Below are 15,758 nucleotides of genomic sequence, written 5' to 3'. Positions count from 1 at the left end.
AATGCTGCAACAACAATAAAATTTGACCAAAGTTATATTCAAGTTCAAAGTGAATAATATAAATTTGATGCTAGATATTTCATATAAAATATTATTGCTATGCAAGACTGCGACATGCATTTAACAATCTCTAGAACATGATTCAAGTTACTTTGTACACGGAAATAAATATTTTTGTAAAATATTTTGTAAAAGCTAAGTTTTTGGTTTAATAATCAGTTTATTAAATGCAGCAATGAAAATAAAATTTGGACAAAATATTTGGCCAAGTTCCAAGTATATAAATTTGATGCATGATATCTTATGTTAAAAAAATATTTGCGATGAAAGACTATTACACACATTTAACATTCTCTTGAACCTTATTAAAATTACTACTTTTAACCCGTGACATTTGAAAATGTAGTAAAAGGTTGGTGTGTACAATTTTATGATTTATATATTAAATGCAGCTCGCGGCTGAGAAATAATTAAACAAGTTATTTAGGCAAATTCCAACTGATGTAACCTGAAAATATATCCTAAATTAATTAAACAGTTTAAAGCGACTTAATGAGGGCAGAACTTCAACAATACATCCAAAAAATTCTAAATTTATATTGAAATTCTTATAAAATTTATTTTATAATGCCCTATTTTCGAAACAAATGTTTCAGTTTAATATATTGCGAACAATTGCTACAGTTAAAATAAATTTACATTATTTCAAATCGATGTAGAAAAAGAACATCTTAATTTAAAGTGGTATGTGTCATGGCCACAGAAAAATACGAAAAACACCGCTCTCATTTCTTAAAAATGGTTAATTCTAAAATTATGCTTTAATAGAGGTAAAACAATTTTGTTCAGTAACAGGGTACTCACTTTCAAATTGATGAAAACCTTGTAATACATTAAAGTTTGTCCTCAGTGTTATAAAACTAAATGTGTACTGTTATTAAACAACGTTGATTTTTATTTTTATTTTCTATTAACCTTGACTTCATTTTTTTCAATTTTGCTTTTTTGACTTCCCGCTCTAAGTTGGCCTTATCCTCCATTTTAGATTTTTCCGCATTGTTTCCGTGGATCTAAAAGGCAACTCTTAAAAATCAACGGGTAATCAACGGACTTTATTCAATTTGCTTTTATTTTGCTTAGTGAATTCATTATTTCTTATTCTGGGAATATCTTCATGGATCTTATGTATGGATATACTTAAAGTGAAAGTTCGAAGCTGTTGATACAATGAGATCGAAAATATGGTGGGTGACTGAAACGTTGTTGAAATATCATTATTTCGTTTATATCAGGGAAAGTTGAGAATCAATATCAGTTGATTTTGACTGTTGAGACAAATTTCATTTTATTTTTTATTTTTTACTTAAACTGGTAAATGTTGACACGCTATATTAAGAAGTTCTTTTTACCATAAATATTATTTCTTACAAACATTATTACTTACTCACATTAGAAAATGAGGAAATTTTAGCATGCAAGAAATGATGATAACAAAACATTTTAGGTAACAGCCACAATCGCTGCATGCTTAATCTTAGCACTTTCCGATTTCACAACTACAAAACATTATTAAAAAAATAATTTTAGGGTGCATAAAAGCGACTATGCCGCATTCATTCGACAATGTCGACATTGATTATATTTTTAACTTTCGCGGTAACAAATATATCATTAGACTGCGATAATTTTTACCTAAAAGTAGGAGAAAGTTATTTTATTTTTCCCAGAACCAAATCAAAGTACTAATGATGAAAAATATTAAGTATAGAATGGAAATTCAGATGTTAAATAATAAAAAGAGTCGTATCTAAAGGAAATTTTATGCTTTAAGAAATCAATATAATGCTGTAGCTACTGCTTAGTAAACAGTACTGAATAATACAAGTCATTTTAATTTGTAAAATTTTAGCTTTGCAACCTGAATAACAAAATAAAAAATTAAGACAGAGTGGAAAAAGTATTAATAAATATATAATACTAAGATCATAATTATAATTTATTTTCTCATGATTTTATTATATAAGTCATAATAATTTTTTAAGACTGATAAATAATATTTAAAAAAAAATTATTTCTAAAATTCAAATGATTTTTATGACTGTATCACTTGTCAAAGTAAAATGGCACTAATATATAGAAGTAAAATTAAATTTACCAAAGATTCAGTTTGTATCGATTCATTTTTGCTGCAATTATAGCTAAGTTTTGCATTCATTTTATTAAAATAACCTCACCTGAGATGGTGCATTGTCCCAATGTATAAAGCATATTCATGTTCTTTTAAAACAATCTTCCTTTTAATGACAGTAAAAAATTTCAAATTAATACATTATTCATTCAGTAAAAACCCCCTTTTGTGACAAATGCTAATCTGAAAAGCGAATGGTTTTTCTTTTAATAGTCTGAATTCCATAAAAGCTGCGAAAAAAGGGCCTAAGTAGCGTCGGCTTATGGTATGTATGTAGGTCCATGCATTTTTTCAGAGTTGAAAATATACCAATATAAGAGTATCTAACAGAAAATCATATTGAATTATAAGCCTAATTACTATTTAAAAAACGTTGAGGACGCTATGACATCAGAAAAATATGTCTGATTATGTATTTAGATAGTCAAATGGAAATTTAAGTCAAGACAAAAAGTATAAGATTTTCATAGTTGTATCTCCTTCAACTAAATAAAAGTAAGTTTAATTAAAAATGAAATAAGTACGGTTTCAAAATAAATTTTAGAATTAATTTTATTAATATTAATTTTATTAATATTAATTTTATTAATATTAATTTTATTAATATTAATTTTATTAATATTAATTTTATCAATATTAATTAATTTTTAAAATTTCTTCTATTATTGTTTTTTACAAATAAAATGTGTTTTTTAAGCAACTCATTCATAATAACTTATAAATAAAATATTTAAGATATTACAAATAGTACTACAAGTTTTTTAATAAAATGATTCATGCAATATATTCTAAATAATGTATATTGTATATTTTGAAATTGTGCATACGTTAAATTAGATTAAAAAATTAATACATAAATGTGAATTTTGTTTAATTTAATATATATTTTTTGTTAAAAAAGTTAATTAATTTTTAATTATTTACGAAAAATTGGCAAATAATTATTAACACTAAGAATGTAAACAAAATTATATTAAATGAGTATTTTTGAAATCATTCTACAACAAATTTAATACTTTAATAATTTATATCAAATTTAAGGATACGAATCGGTTTACTGTAAAGGAATTTTAAAAAAAATATTCTGTAATATTTAAAGATGGCATTATATTTATTTTGTCTCAAAAAAGGGAACAACATAAATATTTTATACTGTTTGATTTGTAATCGTATAAAATAAAATTCTATCTATCTTCTGTCATGAATAAAACCCAATAGTTTTTAAAATAAAATTCAACGCTTTCTGACTTCGTTGTTATAAAGAACCATATGATATTAAATATAGAACGAAATAGTATTTAATAAAAATATAAATTAAGAAAATGCTTACTTTGTACTCAAACTAAGAGAGAATGGTGTACACGTACATCAAATCATTACATTTTTATTGAACTATTTGAAACGTTACTCATAAAACGACAATAAAGCTCTTCAGTTCGACATAAAAATCGACCATATCCATTTGATAAATGATATGAAACAAATGCCACGTGTAAATATAATAAAGTATCTTTTAAAATAAGAAAATGTTTAAGAAACTGTCTAACCTCGTCTTGTGGTCATATTAACAATCAACAATGCAAAGGTCATTCTTATAAAGAGCAGACGATGATTAAATCGATTTTAGCGTAATTAATCGAGCTCATTTAGAGGTTAACAACAACAGTCGGCTTACATTTTTAGTTACTGATATTATTTCCTTTTACTTTCAAATGTGCCCTTGATAGCTCAGAAAATATTCATGACAGTTGAAAAAAGGGGTACGAATTTACTAGACCTCTGTTCTATATATTGAAGGACAACTTTGTCGACACTTTGATTACATGGGTTAATATACATTCAGAGTCATGCATTGGTCTGTAATATTTCAGAATTTACATATTATTTGCTTGCATAAAAATGTATTTATGCTTACAAGCAAACAAGCTATTAACGCAACACAGGATAATGCAATCTCAATAATATTTTCTAATGACTAAATCGGCTTTTTAAGATGCTTATCACCTGCCGAAGATCACGATTATTCAAGCTGGAAAAAATATTTATTTCTAAAGGTATGAAAAACAAATCTAAATTAATATTTATCAGTGAAACCATAGACTTAGCGAAAGATAACGTTAATTCACTATTTAGGAAACTTTCTTTGACCATTTTATTTTTAAATTTAGCTATCAAATATTTGATGCTACAGCAACTGTTATGACCATGTTAAGTCACGTGAAATATTTAAGTTGTCTCTTAATAAATATTTAACCAATTTATTTATAATTTCTTTTTAATGGTGATTTTATTTTATTTTTCTTGTAGATACAGAGTAAGTCAAAGTAGCTGGACCAATTTCATGCGCAAAATGTCATAAATGCATTCATTAAAAATGTATATACATGCAAATGCAGGATCTAATATATACATAAGGAAGTTTTGAATGTACTCCTCACAAACGTTCAATAAGCGCTTCTTTTGTTATACTGGGTAAATGAAGTCTAAATTGCAATTAGAGCCAAACTTTGTGCAGCAAGTTTGTATCGATGGTGACGATAACATGTGCGTTAAGGGCTTTTACATCAGTAATGGTCATTGGACCAGGAGGCTTATACTGGCTAACTTTTATGAGCCCCAACATATAAAAATTGCAGGGATTGAGATCTGGAGATAAAGGTGGCAAAGGCAAGAATGCATTGTCAAGGGTGGATATGCGACCAATAAACTGTCGTGGGTTGGTGTCGACTGTCATTGGGGTGGCACTGCACTTCTGAACTTTTGTTTTCGCAGAAACGTCGATGATGATTTGACTTCTAGCTCCATCTTTTGGTGACTATATAAAGCTTGCTTATATTACCTCCACATGAATGTACATTTTTAATAAATCTATCTTTCACATGATGAATAACACCTAAGAAATTGAAACATTCATTTTGATTATCAAGAATGCCTGCAGAAGATGTTAATAACGTTTATCATGTTTATGCGCATCAATAGAACAATAGATCCTTGATCCATGTTTAAAACATGTTCATTTATTTAAGTTGTAGCTTGCATTTCTTTTAATTTTAAACAATTTTGGCTTAAATTTAAAAAATAAAACAGCATTTTACATCACTTATTTTGCTATTCATGATGTTCAAATGTGAATTCAAAGCAGAAATTTCCATTTAAAATAACTTAATCACAGCACAAAATCGGCAATAATTTGTCATAAAAACAAAAACTCATAGTAACTGAAAGATGCCAGAAGAAATAAAATATAAGCCATATCGATAGCTGAAACAAAAATAAAATAATTACATACAACTCGTCAAAGTTACGCTATTAATGTCGAGTACAATTGTAAAAAAAAATTTCATAATTCAAGGAGAATTTTGAATTTCTTTAAAAAGGCTTTGAAAACTTATAAAATAAAATCATCGATGAATAACAAAACTGAGTCATACGAAATACATAAGGCGGGAACTATTATCATATTTATTAACGAACGTGGTAAAATGGTAAAGTTAAATTTTTAGAGGATTTTTTTTTCACTTGTCATATTGGATATAATTCAGTTAGCTCACTCGAAGAATATCTATTAAAATAAAAACACTTGACATTTTCATGATATGACTTCAACATACCAATGGAAGTTGGCATAAAAACTTTACGATAAGCAGCTTTTACTGGTGGTTTTTTTCACTTGAGATAGAATTCAAATTATAAAACAGAAATTATAATATTTATACTTGAAATTCTTGAGATTGTAATTTTATTATTCTGTCCTACATTATTGTTAAATTAAAAGTAACAAGTAGTTGGTGGGGAACTTTATTTTCTATCTCTGCTTCAGGGACAAATCAAAATAAAAACTTGTTTTTCTGCATAAGACCTTTATAAATGTCTATTTTACTCTATATGTGACAAAAAAAGATTGTTTTCCCATTGTAGGCTCGAGATGGTTTTGACAGATGCGTCTATTTCAAAGTCACAGAAGACCGTGGGTGTTAAGTTCGTAATAATAATATTGATTCTAGATTTATTTTTAAATGACTAATAATTGCTGTAAACTTCTGCTTTAAAACAGCAATCCTTGAGCAGTATTTCGTTAATTTTGGGAATCATTTTGTCAAGATTTGTGACGAAAAGCAAACTCTATAATGTATATGACGAAAATATTTCCTCCATTCGAAACCTCATCATATTGAATGTGGGAAATTGTTAATCAAAATGACGAGACTAGAATAAAGACTAGACAATCAAAGATAAAGTGACGAAGCTGATCGGTCTCTACGGTGGTCAAGAAGTTGGCCGCGTACTAGGAAGATCCGTAGTTCGAATCCCGCTTGGTATGGGTGTAATTTATCTCTTTGTTCTATCTGCCCTTGTTTGTGCTGTGCTCACGATTAAAGTGATGATTAGAAAAGTTAGATACATTAGTAACATTATTATTATTTTTTTTAGAAAAAAATAGAATGACGAAATATTTCTTCAATTTGGATGAACTTTGTTTCCCCGAAGACGTGACGATAGTTATTTTGTCATTTTGACGAAATTTTTGATTGGAGCATATACTAGGAAACAATTTCGTCAAAAATGAAGAAAGTTTCTGATATTTGAGTATCCATTTTTTACAGTGTGAATGAAAGTGTATCTAACGAAGCAAGATTTACGAATTAAGTGCATGGAATAAAACAGATTTAATAGATGATTCGATAGTTAAAGGAAATCATTGATGCCAATTCGGAACCCCCAGTGTTTAGTTCCCAAGTACGCTTGGAGCTAATTTTATCGATCCACTGAAGGGATGAAAGACAAAGTCAACCTTACCCGGCATCAAGATCGAACCAAGGACCTGTGGCACGAAAGCGCGAACTTAATCTAAATAAATAAATAATAGTAAAGAGCAAAAAGAAACTTAATCTAAAAATATCACTGTATGATATGTAGAAAATAGTTTATAAAAGTAAACAAAAATCTGCAAAACATATGAAAAGTAAGCATTCTTCACTTTATCTTTAACCTGAAAATAGGTTATTAATTCTATAAGGATATTATAAAATTTTGTTGTGTTACAAGCAAAAGAGGCTTAAAAATACATACTTACTTACATTCTGTGTTCGAAAATTTTAGATTTGTTTGTGTAGAGTATATTTCAAAAGGAAACTAAATATTTTCAAATTTAAACAATTCATAAGAGTTGTATTGTAACATATAACAGCTGGTGAAGACAAATATTTACGAAACTATTACACCGCGTCTACAACGAAGCAGAAATATTTTAGCATTTATTAAAATTTGCGTAAAAGAAGATGATATTATTAATATATGCAAAATAAAATACTTTTAATGAAATAAAATATTAACAATAATAAAAAAATATCAAATAGATTAATGTGTTAAAATTTTCAAAATTGCTTTTTTTTAAAGAATGCTTAATAAATTATGAAATTCACTTAAATCCATAAAAGTTAATGACTTATGTACATAATGGTTAAGCGTATAGATATTGAAAAGCCTAAAAAGCTTTTCGAAAGAGTATTCATTATGAGCTTTTGAAGTTTAAAATACACTAAATGTTATTCAGATAGAAGTAATAAATAAAGATATTCAGTTATTAGTAACTCACGAATCAGCTCTTAAAAAAATATTAAAAAAACATGGCAAGGAATTTTATATTCCCTTAGTAAGATTACTTTTAAGAAATACAAAATAAAATAAAGGGTAATAAATGTACCTAATTTAAAAAATTTTCTGCATATCATGCTAATTAGGTAATTGGACTAAGTTAAAAAGAAGTATTATTTAAAATTTGAAATCATGAAAACTATTAAGCCGATTTCGTTCAAATTGAGTATTCGGTGATTTAAAAAAACATACTTTAAAACGATGTAGAAATTTATTTACTTTACAATTCGAATCAAAATTTTCGACAGCTATTAATTAAAATAATAGAAAATAATAAACAATTATTAAGTAATATTTCTTACACGAAACTGTCTTTCAATAAACAAATTTTATAAATCTGCGCAAAACATTTTCCATTCCCTTAAAAGTTCCCGAAATATGGTAAAATACGCATAAAGTGACTTTATTAATAAGGAATTCTAAATTTTGGCCAATCTCCTGCTCCTAAGCTATTAGAATAAATTTTTTTTTGCTCCCCATATTTTGAAAGCAATAAATTTAAATCCATGTAAAAAAAGGTATGCTTATTCATAGAAAGAACGTTCTTTTGTCTAATTCGTAACTTAAAACATAATTTGCACTAATTAATTGACATATTTATGTTCAGGCCCTTGAGCCCTTAAGGTTGAGCCCTAGTACGTAAAAATCCGATCATTAGAACAAAAGTTGCTCAGGATGTTTTCTATTTTGTTTTAAGAGCTATAAGTTGTATATCTCATAAGAAAATTAAGATTACATTAACATTGATGATTCGCTTCATCACATTGGATAAAACAGATTGTATTCAGGGGTACCTGAAAAAAGTACCCCAAGTACTATGCAAATTGAGATTAAGAATTAGCTTTGTTTATTTAGAAGCGCATTAATTATCACTGGGATAACGTATATTAATCTCCCAAGATCATAACAGCTACAGTTGGGGAAAAATTGCAATGATAATATAAATCAACTAAGGAACGTTCTTATTTGTTCAATCCAGGAAAAGTTTAGATGGAAAACAATGTCGAAGTTTTTCCAAACAGTGACAAGACTTTCTCATGTAAAATATTCTTCTACTATTGCTATGAGATATATTTATAATGCCGCTCATTAGATTTGCAAGTGTTATCAGATTTAATAACATTATTCTGAGGCCTAAGAGGAAGATGCAACACAATTGTACAGCGGATAGCATTCCCATGTCAGCTCGAAATTGTCGTAGTTTTTAGAAAAAATACTGTCTTTTCAATGCCAGTTTCTGATTATTATTAGTAAGAGCGCTAAATTGTTGAATGTTTGTAATATATCATTATTTTTAATTTTTACATGCAGTATATTTCAAATATAGTTATAATACATTTGATTTATTAAAAAAAAATCATTTCGCAAAATTCAAAACTGTTCACATGTCTAGTGATTTGGTGAAATTAAAAAGAAACCTTTTTCAATTTCTATTGTAAGATAGGTTAAGCTTGTGACTACAATAAATTATAAATAATTCAAGCTGCATGAAATTTAATTATCAACTGCTATCTTTTTTTTCTTCAAAAAATGATATTCCCCGATGACTTATAATAAGATAAACAAATCAAGTTAGTGGTACCTGGTATTTCAATGTCCTTAAATTTTTACTTATTAACATTAGTTGATTTAGGGTGTGGTATCATTTATCGATGATATTAAAAATGCTATAAAAGTCTTAATAGTTAAAACATAGGATCTTTCAAAATATTGTGATTTCGAAACAAGCCATGACGGTGACAGTGGTATGCAGATTACATGTTATGACGCAGTTTATAGTTGTAGCAAAATAGACGACAGTTTTTTTTTTAAATTTAAAATTAGATTTGTACATTGATTCAATGCTTTACAATTATGGATACAAATTTGTTGGATTTCAATGTCACTAAAATATTATTATCAACTGCAGAATTAAAAAAAAAGCAATCACTATTATGTAAATTTCCAAGCATTGCAATATTCTTTTATGCTTACGTTACAAACGCACCTACGTCATTACAAATCAATTTCCAATTATTTCCAAACTAGTTTCGTCAAATTCTTTGTAGGGAAAATTTCCCTTCGTAGTCATATCTTTAAAATATGCTAAATTTATTATTTATAAAAGTTTAAGTATCTATTAGTAAATAGTAATTGTAAATAGTATTACAAAACTAGTACAAATCAAGATTTAAGGCTTAAAAATATTGAAATGGTTTTAACACCTCAAAGCTATTAAACGAAAATTATATCTCACTATACCTCAATATTTTCAAGAATTTAAGTTCATGGGAATGACACACAAATACATGAAAAAGTAACAAGAAAGTATGAAAATGCATAATACAAAATGCATGCATTTCGCATAATACATTTATATATTAAGTAGAATACCTAAGGAAATATGTAGAATACCTAAGAAATGTATATACTGTCTGGCGTTTAAAGCTTCAATCTATTAATACCTGAACTAATACATAAATTTTGACAATATGAAAATTGTCTAGACAAATTTTCAAAGATTAATTATTGCTTACATTACCATACAATTTTATGCAGTCTATAAATCGACTAGGTAGTCTTTGGAATTATTTACATTTCGAGTAATAAAAGCAAGAATGCGATGAATTTACACAATAAAATCTTCAATGAATTATTATTACAAGAACTCCTTTTTACAGACACACTATAATACAGAAGTATAACTGTAAAGTTTAAGATGATTAACATTAAAATTCACCTTATGCTGACATATTTAACTAATAATTTATATTTTTTTCAATTAAATCTCACAATTTCCCTATACATTTATGAATAAAAGTTATATATTTAAAGCATTACAGTATATATTTTTTATAAATGAATTTATAATAAAACGTAAACTATTTAAATTGTGAAAATAGTGTATTTAGGGATAGAAAAAAAGTAAATTTTTAAGATGAATAAAACTTTGTAGTATTTCTGAAACAAGTGTCAACATTGTGATGGAATAGATTACATATCCTTTTGCTTCATAAAACAATATTTCTTTATATTTAAATTTTTTGCAAAAATGAAATAGAAACAAATTAATTTATTTGTTAATATATAAATAAATTAATTTTCCAGAATAGGGAAATTTCCTGTTCTAATTAAGGAAAAAAAGTTTGAGCGTAATTGCACTTATTCTTGATAAAATATTTTTATGACCTCTATTTACACATCAAATGATGAAACTCGAAGTGATAAAAACTTCAACTATTATCATTATCTTTATGCATGTGGATATAAGAACATTAATTGACAACTCATGTATGACAGATAATTTAGATTTTTTTCATACTAAAAGTAGCTTTTCATGAATCATTTTTAGAAGCAGTGTTTTTTTAAGGATGAATGAAATCAAATTGAATGTTAACACATTGAGCTTTTCGAAATCAACATAGGTAAACAAGTTTATTTGAGGTTGACGTTATGTATGTTATGTATACGTTATTCATGCAACGTTATGTAGGGGAGAGTGGGGTCAATTGTAAAATTTTTTACATAACTATTTTTAACTAACAAAAAATCCACTGAATTATTAGTATTAATTGACAGACCAGTAAAGTAGACTATCCTCTACTAGAAAAAAAAATAAATACCTTATTTTAAATGTTATTATATTAGTTATTAACAATTTTTGACAGTCGTGCACAATTGTAACACTTCATAAATTCAACTAAAACATAGTTAATTATACATATTATCATAGTTGTGATATATTTTTTTGTGGATCAAAATAGTAGTGATATTTTAGGAGTAAAAATAATAATGAGCAGAGACCTAAAGGGTTAAACTTTTAACTGTAAGGGTTTAAAAATTTTAATTTATGCTGTGAAAGGTGACAAATAAAATAATGCATATCCAATATAATAAAATTGATATAGGAAACTATTGGTGGTTCTTAAAGAGTTAAGTAATGGTTTGTAAGCATAAGATTATTTATTTTCAGCTGTTACAATCGTCCCTAAGACGCCATTTCAGCTTCATTTGTTAAAAACATTGCCAGTTAATTAACAAAACTAATTTTTTTTATTGAAATGTTAATTAAGGTGTCCACTTACATATTCGGTTAATAATTTTTATTTGCTTAAACAAAATTACTTTGTTACAATATAATATTCTAATACCAAAAAAGGAACTTACGTAGCGTGAAAATATCTTTTGTGATGTAACTCTTTCAAAAGTACATGAAAATGGTTGCTAGCAGGGGTGCACATGTAGATTTATTAAATACACCTTGTGCGCCACCTAGGAACCAAATCTAGAACCCGACACTCGAAATTTTTGCTCTGTTTACAATCGTACCCTGTTACAATTGACCCCACTCTCCCCTATAGACATAAAGTTCTCAGAACTTTTTATTTTCTCAAACAAGAAATATATTCAATCATGATATCCAACTTTTATTTAATTGAAAAATATTCATAACCGCAATTCAGCTTAAAGTATTTCTTATTAAATTAGCACTTCAATAGTTTTTTTTTATATTTTTGAAAAATAAATTGGCAGTTTCTTAATAAGCATACATAATTCCTAATACTACTTAAATAATGAGAATCCCTTCATTATTTTTATTATTTTCCATATTTTTACGAATATAGATAAAAAAATAAAAAATTAATAATCTGTACTCACGATTATCACTTGAAATATAATATTGATTAGTTCGTCCACTAAGCATCTTTAAGAAGAATACATAGATCTTTTTACTAAAGAAAAGGTTTCAGACGAAACTGATGTTACCGGAAAACATAAAGAAAACCAAAAAAATTAAAACCGGTCTATGCTGTTCTTACCGGAAAAACCTAATGCAATTGGTTTTAACTTTTACCACAAAACATTCTTGTGATTGCAAACCATTATAATGAAATCGGATTTTCTTACGAAATATTAACATAAGTAGAAGAAAACAAAATAAAATTATTATTCAACAGGTTACTACGTCGAAAATATAAGCACATAAAATTTGATTTCAATGATAAATATGATTTTTTTATCTCATGTTGGCATTTATACATTTTTGACCGAATAAATTTTTATTTGAGCTGGGAAACATATTTGAAGGATGAAACAGTACTTTTTTGTGAACCGGGTGCAGGAAAATTCAGCAACTTTTTATTTCTTTAATTTAATAAAATTTTTTTAAACGCGTCCATTTTGTTCAGTTTTTAAAAAATAAATAAGATGAAAAGTAATAACAATATTAAAAAAATAAAATAAAAAAACCTTGGAGGAGGTTTGCACTTTTTTGGTGAGTTCTCGCTTCCGCCGAGCTAAACGAAAAGTACCGCTGAAGCAATGAGCAAATCGTCGAGGATTATAAAGTATGAGATCCAAAAGAAAGGAGATCTTTTTTCTTTCAGATCGCGCATACTGTAAATCAGCATATATTAACCCTACTAATTAGGGGTAATATATTATCATATATTCTATCATGTATTCTTTATATTAACCCTACTTTTGATAAATCGTTGGTAGGACAAAATTTATCCGTTTTTTTAATTTTTATTTTCAATAAAAATTTACAAAAAACCTTTTATAATTAAGTTTAGTTTTTCCATTCTTTTTAAAATTATTTACTAAGAAGAATTTTCAAAACTTAAAAAAAAATAGAAATAAAAATGTCATGTTTAAAATATTGTTTTGTTCTCAATAGTTAAAATACTTATTTTTAAAATTTTAAGCCTTATACTTATGCTCTATTTTATCTATCTATTATAACTTATCTATATAGTATCTAGTATTTATATTTATGTACTTTATTTTTTAAATGATTTATTTTTTTAATATTATTTTTACCTTGTAACACCTTTTCGTGCAATAATTTTAGATTTTAGTTTTTATATTATCTTGTACTTTGAATTACAAGGTTCATTAAAATACATTAAAAAAGAGTGTTTCCAAAACGAAAAGTCCATTTACAACTCATTACGTGTAGAAAAAATTACTATAATAACAAAGCATTAAAATCAATTTCAGTTTTTAACATTGAATTTTAATCTCTTTTAGTATTTTAGGAATGGAAGCGCGTTAGTTCTTTTCCTATTAATTATACATTCAAATACTATTTTTATACAAAAAATAGGATCTCTGCATAAATGTTAACAGACTCTTATACTATTCATTTATTCATTACGAAAAAAAAATGCAATATTTAATTTTTCACTTCCAAAGCCCCTTCTCCGAAATCTATGTCTGCTGCTCTGTAATAAAGTCCAATACTAGGTCGCGGGAACAGACAAGAGAAGAACCTAATATAATTAACCTAGATTTTGCCTTCACTCACCCTTTACCGCCGCACCCCGTATTATCCCATTTTTACCCCTAAAATATATCAAAAAACACTTTTCTCAGAAGTTGCGTGTTTCAATGAATTTCCAGCAACTTTCTCCCTGACCCCCTGCAACCCAGTTTTTATCCCTCTCAAGGATAGACTTTCCCTTTTCGTTGGAAAAAATATCTGATAAATATCTCTGCATCAGGTAATAACTTCCGACAGCAAATCTTCCACATTCGAAATCGATAAACTAAATTACTCTGGCTATCTACCGAGAAGTTTGGAATTTCGAAGGGATATTTTCTTTCGAATGCCGACTTTGAAGGTTGTAGCATTGCACAATGGGGTGTGGACATGAACATTCGAATCACGTCCGCTGTATCGAGCGCTAGATCCTTGAGAAGTTCTTTTTTTTTTCTTAATCAGGTATATTCATTTGGTCAGAATTTTACGCCGCAGCGCATTGAATTGGTTTTATTATTATTGAATCATTTAATTTAATTTAGATTTAAATAATAATAAAAAAAGGATTATTTTTCTGACGTTAAAAAAACTAGTTGGTTTAGTTTCTGAGGAAACTATTTGTTTATAAACATTTTAATTAATTTTTTTTTTATCGAAGAGTGATTTTGGTTGAGGAAATTAAGTTGTAAGAAGGAAAAAAATCTGGTAAAATTACCGTGCTCTGGTAAATACAAAACTTGTACGGTATTTAATGCAGTCATTCCGTCATTTTTTTCCATTCAAGTGGTAACGGTATCAAGTGGTAATTAATTTTTTTTTTATTCAAGTGGTAATTATTCTTTTTTTTATCGAAGAGTGATTTTGGTTGAGGAAATTAAGTTGTAAGAAGGAAAAAAATCTGGTAAAATTACCGTGTTCTGGTAAATACAAAACTTGTACGGTATTTAATGCAGTCATTTCGTCATTTTTTTCCATTCAAGTGGTAACGGTTTAATGGAAATTCTGGTTTTCATAATTATAGTTCTTATTACTGTACGTTTAGTAAAAAATACAAAACTGAATAGCAGATTTAACCGAATAAATGATTTTTATGCCATGCTCTAAGATATCGAAGATAAAATAACCAAATTTTGTCACACATTATAAAATCATATTTCATTATTAATTTTACTAATATTATTACCAAAGCTCTGCGGTAAAAAATTCTGATCTATTTGGGGTTCCCGTAAAGCCAGACACTCGGTAAATTTTACGATGTTCAGGTAGCTTTGACCATACGTTTTTTCTCAGTGTACATGTTTGGTATGCATGTTTTCTGTATAATTTCAGTTCCTAAAAAATAATTCCGAATTCAAAGGAGATGAACACACATATTTTTTAAGTATTAATATTACATAAAATAGAATGGATGACAAATTCATTGAAAAAATTTTTTACTTACCTTACTTCAGAAATCTAGTTTAGTATGAGTGGGAACTTCACTTCAAACAATTTTGGATAAAAGAATGGTAAGAAATAAATAGAATTTTTGACTGTCAAATTATTTTCAAATGTTACAAAAGTTGTTTTGTTAAATGAAGTGCTTGGATTTGTGCTATTTAAAATTAAATAAATATATATATGGGTCATTCTCACAAAAACAGTCATTTTCATGTCCCCAGTATATTTTAT

The 15,758-nt window shown here is 27.1% G+C and overlaps 1 protein-coding gene and 1 long non-coding RNA gene across 3 annotated transcripts in view; both read right to left on the bottom strand.

The window, feature by feature from the left end:
- Positions 1–15,758, bottom strand: part of LOC107454807 (ATP-dependent translocase ABCB1) — a 108,800-nt gene that overhangs the window by 72,312 nt on the left and 20,730 nt on the right. The gene's annotated exons all lie outside the window — the stretch shown is intronic.
- LOC122272023 (uncharacterized) lies at positions 4,446–7,520 on the bottom strand. The gene is made up of 2 exons (XR_006226736.3): positions 7,263–7,520; positions 4,446–5,081 (listed from the first exon to the last, which is right to left on the bottom strand). It is a non-coding gene; the product is annotated as an uncharacterized LOC122272023 (long non-coding RNA).

This window comes from Parasteatoda tepidariorum, chromosome 2, assembly GCF_982258835.1.
Source record: "Parasteatoda tepidariorum strain Cologne lab strain chromosome 2, Ptep-v5.0, whole genome shotgun sequence".
NCBI classification, from domain to species: Eukaryota; Metazoa; Arthropoda; class Arachnida; order Araneae; family Theridiidae; genus Parasteatoda; species Parasteatoda tepidariorum.
Note: the sequence above shows the minus strand (reverse complement) of the source record. Positions and strands in the feature narration are given on the sequence as shown.